This window comes from Serinus canaria, chromosome 1A, assembly GCF_022539315.1.
Source record: "Serinus canaria isolate serCan28SL12 chromosome 1A, serCan2020, whole genome shotgun sequence".
NCBI lineage: Eukaryota > Metazoa > Chordata > Aves > Passeriformes > Fringillidae > Serinus > Serinus canaria.
The window spans coordinates 44,348,529-44,357,450 of record NC_066314.1 but is presented as its reverse complement, the minus strand read 5'-3'; positions in this window follow the sequence as shown (position 1 = coordinate 44,357,450).

The following is an 8,922-nucleotide window of genomic DNA, read 5'->3' as shown; positions in this document are numbered from 1 at the left end:
ATCCAACAGACCCAAGGAAAACCTTCCTTCTGGCCTTGCTATTCAATAATCAGTCACCATACCATGTCTCACACTGACAAACTCTGCTTATATGCAAATTTTTGTCAATGTTATTTATTGCTTTATTTCAGCCTATTAGTCAGGCATACCCTGCTTTTCTCCAAATAAACAGAACAGTCCTCTACTACATTTTCTAGGAAAAAAAAAAATCAGAAGCTCAACATCAGCGCAGTCATAGATGTAGAATAAATAAAAGCCATCTCAAAGTAGCTAAAATGAAGAACAATATTTTGAATATAAATACTCTCAATAGCTTATAAAGAACTATGCACAGACACTTCTTTAACCAACATGATTAAAATCCAAACCCTGAACTGCTTTTGCTCAGTGTCACATGAAATGTGGGTGTTCCCTTCTTTCCGATGTAAATGCCAATGGCCATTACCATTAGTAAGCAAATGAAAGATAGAAACAGTCCACAGGCTGTAGGGAAGAATAGGAAAAAAGGTAGAAAAAGTCTTTCAGTCATATGAAAATGACTCTTTCATGACTTCACAGGCCCCTTGCTCTTCCCATGCCCTCACTCCCTTAAGCACACGACCCTACAGCAATGTTCAGCACAGGCAGCAGCCTGAAAAGAACCTGGACATGCCTGCAAGTGGATGAAGAGCAGGATGTACAAGTTATTGACCTGGACTTCCAGTCATACCCTCAATGGAGAGAAACACGTCTTCACTGGAGGGAGAGGATGTTGCCCAGGGATGTTGCTCTAGGCTCCATCTCTCAGCTCTGCACTGAACACAACGGGTTGGAAGTCTCTCTCTCAATGAAGAGCAGAGAAACAAAGGCATCTATAATATCTATGCCACTTATTGAGACTTTTTTTACTCAAGGACCACAGCAGCATCCTATCAAAACTAACAGTCTGCCCCAGGAGAAACCAGTACCCTACCCATGGCATCCACAAAGCCATGTAACTCACTCTTGAGAGATGTGTGAATGACCACAGAGTCTACTGCCTTTAGAAATTAACAAAAAATTTCCTCTCCTTTCCTGAACTACAGATGTTTCACACATAAACACAGTCTCATAAGAACTCTTGTCAAATTGAAACAGCTACAAAAGAAGGAAAAGGTGATTGTCTCTAAGGAACATGCTCTGCTGTGCACTGAAGCCTAAAAGGGTAGCAGCTAGTGAGTCAGAGGCTTTAAAACCTCATTGTTGCCTTTACTTCTTATTTCCACTCCTACTGACCACAGGCTGATAGGAAATTCTATTATTGTTAAAAGACACAAACAAGATGGTCAAAATAATTCAGAATCCAATCGATACCTTACATTGTGGCCACAAATAACAACTCTAATCACAATTCCACACCCTGTTGAATTAGCTTGAAGGTCATCTGGCCCTAATCTTGGTCTTTCTTTTCCTATCACATTGCTAACTCTTTTAACTGATAAAGAATAGCCTGACCTGAACTTCCAGCCAGTAAAAACAAGCACATGAATCCATGCTAACACTCCAAGACCATTAAGTACTTAACTGCATCTGAGTATAAAAGGTAAGAGCTGAAGTTGGCACCTGGCTTCTATAAGCACCTGGCAGACCCCCTGTTCTCTGCTGCGAGGCACATGAAGAACCACTGAAGTCTGACAACACTGAGTTACCTTATGCCATGGTTTCTATCCAAGTTTTGAAAGTCAACAAATATTGTCCCATGACAATACAACACGAAAACTGTATATATATATATATGTATGTATATGGTCCACTCAAAGGTGGCCATCAAGGTTCTATGAGCCAGACTCCTTTTGCAGTTGAGAGCTGCTGTCTCCAAATTCTTCCAAAACCCACATCAAAGGGAATGGGAAAAGGAGACCGTCTGTTCTCACTCCTTTAAAAGAAAGGACTGAACTACAAAGAGCCTTAATTCCCCCACAGTTTGCACCTGCACACATGCTGATACAGCCCAGCCACCCTGGAGTCACGTCTAGCACTCTCTCAGGGTTATCTCGCACAGGTGTGGCATTAGCAAGGATTGCTGTTCGCCAACAGCTGTCAGACCTTGTGTTAAGGTGACTATTTCAAGACTTAAGATAACTTCCCTGGCAAGTGAGAGTGAATTCGACAATGACTAAAAGCTTATGACAAAGACGGTATGTTCATAGGCTACTTATCATGACAGAGGAGAATTCTACCTCTAGTCCCTGCTCTTCCCAAATTGAAACAGAAATACTGACTAATATTTCTGTTTGGCTGTCTTGATCTCCACTACTAACATTTTCTTGTGGCAGAGAGGTGAAGCAGGGCACCCCACAATGTCAAAGTGACTCAGACCTCTGACTATGGGGTCATGTGAAGTCTCACACTCCTATTAGAGATGCATAGCTACAAGAACATTGGGATAGAGAAGGTCTGGTCCGCTAAGAGAGAGGTTATAAATACTCACTGAAATAGTTCAAACTACTTTTTCCCTTGCTTTTAGCTTTATGAAGTTTACTATTTTCACAGTGGAAGGAAATGAGCCACCACAAAAGAGGTCATCTGATAGCATCCTGCTGTTTCACTTCTTCCTTCTGCCCCTAGAACCTAATGTAGGTCTTAGTGAATATTTCATATCTTAATTACCGAGAATAATTATCAGTTAAAAAAATTCATTAAAGGGAGATTGCTTTCATGTAGCTCTGAAATGAAATTTAAATCGCTTTTCATCTCTAAACTGTTGGAATGAAAACCTATTTATCAGACTTCTTCAAAGCGGACCTATCCTGCTACGCCAGACCACCGCCGTGACGAGCCCCCATCAGGAGGATGGGCACGGACACCAGGACGGCTGTTCGGGCCGCGCTGCTCACGGCTCACGCCAAGGGGGCACTTACCGCTCGGCTCGCCTTGGTTCAGCTCGGCTCGGCTCGGCTCAGCCGGGGCTCGCCCTTGCTCGCTGCCAGGAGTGCGGCCGGGTCGAGCCGGGCTCGGCACGGAGCGGAGCGGGGGCGCGGCCGCAGCCGCGGGGCGGCCCTGCCCTCTGCGGGGGCCCGGCGGTACTGCCGGCCTCCCGCCGCACCTGCGGCCGCGCCGAGCCTCGGGCGGGGCGGCGCCGCTCCCGGGGACTGCCGCGGCGTGCAGCGCGGCGCCGGGCACCTGCGGCCGCTTCTTCGCCGGGCACGGGCATCGGGCTCGCCGCGGAGCCGTGCCCGGCAGGCAGCGCACCTGCAGCTGCCGGCCCGCAGCCGAGCGGGCCCGGACAGCGCCGGCGGAGGGCGGCGAGCGGCGGAAAGACACCCCGTGCGCTGCTCCCGGGGCCGCCCCCCATCGCGGGCTAGTCAGCCCGTCCTCCCTCCCACCTGCCCCGCCGGGCAGGGAACAGGCTGTGCTCGGACGCCCCGGGAAAGGTGGGCGGCAGCACCCGAGAGCCAGGACTGCTGCCTCCTCCACGGCCGGGGCCTGAGTGTCTCACGTCCCGCAAAGCTGAGCGAGGTCCCACTCTGCCCCTTTAGCTCCATCCTTCCCTCCACCTTTTCCATGTCCGTGTTCATTGCACAACCCCACAGGTACCAAATTATTTTCTTGTTTTTAAAAAGAACCCTCAGACAAGCCCCCTGAAGTCTTTATTAAGCTATCCCACCCTCGGGGATGCTAATCTGATCCCCGATACAGAAATAGTACAAGGAGTAGCTGTTCTGCTTTCTCCTTCGGAGTTTGCCGTGGCATTATCAGGAAAGCCCAATATGTGGCCGAGACAAGTATATGGATAGAAAAGTTTGTTTACGCTTAGCCTTGGTGTGATGGAGTGGATGCTCATTGAAAGAAGCATTTCAAGGGCCTGGAGGGCTCCTCTTATTGAATCCTCAGTGCTGTGACTCAGTGTGTGGTAAGGGCTGTAAATCCTCGGAGAGTTGTTTTCATTCTTCGATGCTCTTAACACACAGCAACAGTGGCAAGAAATGACTCCATCTTTTCTGATGCAGCTGGACTGGCTTCTATTAGCCAAGCCTTGTGGTCCCTAGGTTAAGATACTACCTACCAATTTACTAGGAAGAGCAGCTTCAGTGAAGAAAAATATGAAACAGCTCATCTGCTGTGTAATGGAGGCATTAGAGGGAATTTTTTGAAGGCATTAGCTGAGAGGAACAGTTGCAGTAGTAGTCGGGGTTTTCTCTTCAATTGTAGATCAGCTTCAATGCCCCCATCTTCAAAGGAGATTAGCAGGTGAATCAGGTTAATTGCTCAGGCATCATTAAGTCTGTTTCTCTCTCCTTCCTAAGCCTGCTGTGATCAACAAGTAGTCGGGTTTCTTAAACCTAGTGTTATTCCTGGGAAAGGTACACGATACAACACAACACAGTAATTTGAAATGTGGACTCTCCCCGTAATCACATTCTCTGTCCAGAAAGGACATCGCTGAACTGATTGACAGCATAGCAACCAACTCCCTCAGACAGACAGCACACACTCTCCTAATGACTCTGGTGTGATGTATGCAGAGACTGAACTGATGGGAACAGGCGAAAGTCACGAGCAGAGTAAATCGTCGGTGAAATCTAAGGACTAGATATGAAATATTTTGGTTGCTTTACTATTGAGGAATACAGTCAGTGCAGATAGCTCGGTTTGCAAGCTGAGAGAGCCTCAGGCAAGGGGTCGTAAAGTGCCAACCATTTGTGTAACAAAGGGCCCGGGGGACCTGTGGCCCGGCCAGGGGACCAGACCCTCAGAGACAGGACAGCAGCCCACTATCCCCTCGCTTGACGTGCTAAGACTCTCCAAGGATAAAAGCCCAGGGTTTCCTTTGTTCGTGGTTCCTCCTCGGAGGCACCAGCTCGAGTTGTTATTTTGTTATTTAATTATAGCACTGAGATTAAATTATTTTAAGGATCAGGACACCTGAGACTCTGCTATAGGAAAGCTAGGGACCAGCTGGTAAGGAGGTAAGGAAACCTGGTGTGACCGTGTTGAGTGCAGGGTGTGTAACTGAAAGGGCTTCAGTCCCAGCTCAGGTGGTGCTTGCGTGACTGCAAGGGCACCTCCTGTATGGCCAGACAGGAGAGTTTCCTTGACATTTACCTTACCCTGAGGAGACCTCTTGACAAAGATGATCATGATGATGATGTGGTGGTGGTGGTGGTGGTGGTGGTGGTGGTGGTGATGAGCTACCAATTCTCTCAGTACAAGATTAGTCTTCCCATGGAGTTTGCCACACAATTGCCACTTAAGTGAAACTGGAACAAAACCAGCTTTCAGCAGTGAAATGAACGCACACACTACTTGACTAGGCATTAAACTTGTGAGAGGTCAGCAACAATTAAGTGCTGTCAATTAATGAAATGAGATCAATGTGCTTTTTGACTTTACAAACACTTTTCAAAAGGTGGAGTAATGTTTATCTTGTTTGATCCCAGTTGTACTCCCATGTGGGTTTCAAACATAAATCCCTGTATTTCTAAAAAGCATAGCACAGCTTTCAAAGCATTCATACCACTGATCTCTATATCGTACTTAGAGGATACATAGCAGTCACACTGATGCCACTGCTTTTAATACCTTGTGTAGAAAGTAACCTTCAAAACAAAACCCAAGACTACAAAAAATATATAGCCAAACCAACTATGGGATGGGTAAATATAGAAATCATAGTATCATTGGAGTATCATCATAGCTTGACTGTCTGGCATACCTGGGATTTCTGGCATTGCAGAATGGCACAGGGCAACACAAATATATGTGACTGAAGTGCTGTTACCTCCCTGCAAGTCTCCTGTTGTTCCTGGCTTTTTTGTCTTTTTCACTCTGAAGCATCAAAGTTACCATGGAAACAAGCAGTGGCATTTATGTATATTTGTGAGCCCTACCCATACAGGGCATGTGAAGTTAGTCTCAGTCAATGACCTGCATCTAGTGGAGCACATCCTGTGGAAGGACACCTGCAGTGGGATTTAGGCACTGGCAAAATGAGACAGTGCTGATCACCACCCTGGAGAGGGGCTCTAGGAGCAGGGCCAAATGCCTCCAGGGTAAGGAAAGTTATAATTCCTTCTGCTGTTGCTGAGTGGCAGGAGTCAACAGCTTTCTCAAAGCTGGAGGAGCTGATAAGAGATAGGACTCTGGGGACAAGTATTTTGGACACAGTGCAGTGACTTTTTTTTCCCCACCCAAAGGGGACAAGCGGGAGTGTGACCTCCAGCACCGCATGCAATTTCTTTTGGACAGATATGTAAAGGAAATAATTTTAAGTATCATGGCATGAGGACATAGGGTCTATTTAATTTAGGCTTGCCTTAAATTCCTGACTTCTCTTGTCAAGAGGATGTATAAAATAAAATAACTAGAGGATAAATCTGCAGACACTTGCGTGATGTTGGAAATTTAAAACTTGAGTGGATGGCAGTAAATGGCAGACCAAATGCTTTGACTCTTAAAGCTTTGGAAAGATCTTGCACCCTTCTGTTTATTCAGGTGGACTTGGATAAATTGCATCAACTTCTTGACTCATAAAAAAGTCCAGTGATGAGAACTGGAACAGCAGAAATCCAGAACTGCTTCAGTTTAGATGCTACAAAATTAGGGGGACAATTCCATCTACTTGGCCCGAAACTTTCAAAAGTGATGAATCGGGTTGGTTCGCCCTATTTTTGATTGGCCGGTCTAAGACCTTATGAAAACATGAAGAATTGCTATTCAGAAAATACAGCTCACCCTCTGCAACCTGATAATCATAAAAAATATCCCCAGCTGGACACCTCTGGCATTCAGGCATTCTGGTAAGTAGTGTTACAGTAATGCAACTGAGCACTAGTATTTATTTATAGTACTATTTTTTTAATTAATTCTGGAACACTTCTGCCCTGTGTTAGTTAATGTGTATTTTTATAACCAGTAAAGGCACTTGTATGTAAATAACCTGTATAGGAAATTGTGTTCTTTTCTCATGCGTCCTTTTCTCTCTGTAATTTCATTCTTTCTCCATTACTCAGAGGACAAGTAGGGATGAAAAGAATAAATCAGAATTATCATTCTTGCAAAATAACAGGCTGAAAAAGCATTGTCTCTCAGTGATTTCCATAAAGAGACAGAACTTTGTGGTGTAAGATATTAGAAAGGAACCATAATAACTTTCCATTATATGAGCCTTGGTATTTTTAGCTAGAATGAGAGAACAAATGAGGAATCCAAGAGACAGAGCTCAAGGCACGAGCATTTGTCCTGCAACTCACACATGACAGAACTAAGGGAGAAAAATATTCTGCTAGTAAGAACAACAGAAGTTTCTACTACCAGAACACATCTCAGGTAATCCTCAGAGGTATAATGACAATTTTAAACTCCCTCCAAAATTATGTCTGCAGCTAGGCCAACGGCTGCATGGGACAACTGCTAATACAAAGCTTGGCAGTTGTTTCAGAGAACTCCTTGTTCTAGTACGTGATGGACAGTGGGTGGCTTCCAATACCCGTAAGGCAATTTTAGAGCCCCAAGCCAGACACTTGGAAAATTCTAACATGATTTAGCCCCAAAACAACATGGGCATTACTGTTAATGCTGCAACTGCATTTTGAGGCCTGAAGTGGTTCAGCATAGGCACAGTCCATAATAAATAGAGCAGTTATTATTCCACCAAACATCTTCAGTCATGATACAGTCTCTCTGGAAGAGGGAATGCTACTTCCTACGTGAGTTCAGGTCTGGGTGTTTTCAGTACTCATGAGGCTAAGGAATAAGTATCAGCAGTCTACACTTCTCTTTTCTTCATTTTTAGTCAGCTGCTGTTTATATCCCAGTGAAGACAGAATAACCTCAAAGTTTCTGCTGATTTAGTGGACTCTTAACTTGCTCTCAAAAATCAAGTGCCTTCTAAACCAAGAACAGGTTTTTTTGGGTCATCACCCCCCTACCATCTCAAAGATGCTCTTAATAATCCACAGCTTATTAAATATGCACTGCCCCAAAAGTTTCTCTTTATTTTGAAAATATTAGATATGCATTCTAACTCTAGGATACCTTTCCACACACACAAAAAATGGAAACATCTCATAAAAGTCCCTAACATTAGTAAAAGTGGCTCTGTAACAAAAAGTGTTATTAGCAACTGCTGTAGACAGCATACTAGGTATGACATTGTCCACATCTGAAGAATTGTGGCTCTCAGTTCCACAAATGTAACACAATTTCAACTGCCAAAATCAGCTAACAAGAGATGTGCTTTCCATGACTTTTAGTTATTGAGTATGATTCCACTGTTAAATTTCCCTGTCCTATAGCCGTGCCAGACAAATACAAAAATGTGAAGTGCACCAGTACTGTCTGTACTTCCATGGCTGGAGAGAAACATCCAGAATCACAATTAAATTTCACAGTTAATCCTGAAAACACCTCGGAATTTTTTACTCTTGTTCCTCTTACCTTTTAACTTTGGCAGTGCCTGGTACAGGATGCTCAAGGAAGAGTACAAGATTGTTTCCACAGCTGAGAATTTGTTCATCAGCATTGCCGAGATGCATGACCTGAGACGATGTGAAAATGGCTGTACTCAGCCTGACCAGAAGGTGCAGCTCTTGACGTGCACCATGACACACAGACACAAGTGCACTGGTGGGAAGCACAGACACAGCACCTGTCAGCCTTAAGCACTCAGCTGTATCAGATCTGTTATCTTCATATACAAATAATCTACAACCATTTTGCATCTTCAGTTTTAGTACCTAGGGTAAAAGTACCTAGTTTAGTACCTAGGGTAGCTGCTGCCAAGGAACTGTACAGTTTGGCAATGCAGTCTGTAAAGCATGCTCTTCTAGTATGCCATGCTCTTTGTGCAGGAGGGGCAATGTGCAACTTCCAAATTCATCCTTGTCATGCTTATGAAGAACACGGCGTGTGTATCAGGCACTGGTGGACTGCTGCCAGGAAGCAAGAACATGCTGGCATTTT